The sequence below is a fragment of the Ursus arctos genome, unplaced genomic scaffold (assembly GCF_023065955.2).
Source record: "Ursus arctos isolate Adak ecotype North America unplaced genomic scaffold, UrsArc2.0 scaffold_33, whole genome shotgun sequence".
NCBI lineage: Eukaryota > Metazoa > Chordata > Mammalia > Carnivora > Ursidae > Ursus > Ursus arctos.
The window spans coordinates 13737883-13739196 of NW_026623019.1; the positions used below are offsets into that span (position 1 = coordinate 13737883).

A 1314-nucleotide genomic window follows, 5' to 3' on the forward strand; every position below is an offset into this window, starting at 1 on the left:
TACAAGATAGAAAGAGCTTGGATATCTGAGCTGTCACAGGGAAGGACACTGCTCTAGTGAGCTACCAGATTATATCTGACTTGGGTGAACAAGAAACCAACTTTTATATATTAAGCTGGTGAGATCTCATGGGTCTTTTTTTCTTTTCTTTTATCAATACAGCATTTATTTGTCTTGCTTCTGTTAAACCCTAAGCCAACCACTTTCTCCAGCCTGCCTGGGGAGGTATAGGAAAAGGAACATAGAAGGCAGATGGGACAGGGGAAGAAAGACCGATGGGAGGTGGAGATGGCTCTGTCACGTGGCGAAGAGGATGATAAAGGCCACCATCAGGCAAAAGAGCCCCCTGGCCTCCAAGAGCGCACAGCCCAGAATGGTGTAGGAGAACAGCTGTTGCTTCAGAGAAGGGTTCCTGCCATAACCAATGATGAGACTCCCAAACACAGTCCCAATTCCAGCCCCAGAGCCAGCCACCCTACCATGGCAGCCCCAGCCCCAGTGAACTCGGCTGCTGTGTCCACATCCCTTGAAATGACACTGGTTCAGAATGTGGTTCTGAATAAGTGAGGTCAGGGGATTTGCAGCTGCCGGGCTGCTAAGGCTCTCATCTGTCAGTGTCTCTGGGTGGTTTTAGCACCACTACAGACAGTAATCAGCTCAAGAGCGGAGAGGTGCTCCTGACGAAGAAGGGGGTGGAGACGAACGATGCACAGGCGTCCATTTCACAGGGAAAGAGAGCTGCTCCCAGTGCAGAGAAGACAGACGGGGGTTCAGGGGTCATCTTGTAACTACAATATAGCTTACCTTATCCTGAATAATACAACTGGATTGAAAATGTCTTGTCTTCCTTTGCCAACCCAGGTCACCAACTTTGCTACAAATTCTACCATTTCTATCCTCAAATCACCCCTCATTTTTGTCAGAAACTGCTGCAACCTTGGCTCTGTACTGATTCTCAGCTCTGTCCTGGCACTTCTGGGTTCAAGGGTCTCTGATGTTTTGATTTACATATGGGAAGGTATTTTTTGTTTTGTTTTGCTTGCTCGAGAGAAGAAAGAAAATATTTTAACTTATCAACCTACAGGCAACTCTAAATAAAAAAACAGCAGTATAATTAGATCTCATCAAAACTGTTGATGCTAGATAAATATAACAACCTGGGAAAGTTTATATTTGATTAATTTAGATTATTCAATTTCCCTAGAATTATCGCCGTTCATGAGTTGAGAGCTCATTGAGTGGAAATTTTTAGGAAGGTAATAGTTTCAAAGGTGTGTTAAAACATCAGAGATCCCCTTTTTCATAATGAGCACT

At 44.4% G+C, this 1314-nt stretch overlaps 1 pseudogene; it reads right to left on the bottom strand.

The window, feature by feature from the left end:
• Positions 1–297: 297 nt before the first annotated feature.
• LOC123002090 (ATP synthase F(0) complex subunit C2, mitochondrial-like) lies at positions 298–761 on the bottom strand (annotated as a pseudogene).
• Between the last annotated feature and the right edge of the window lie 553 nt (positions 762–1314).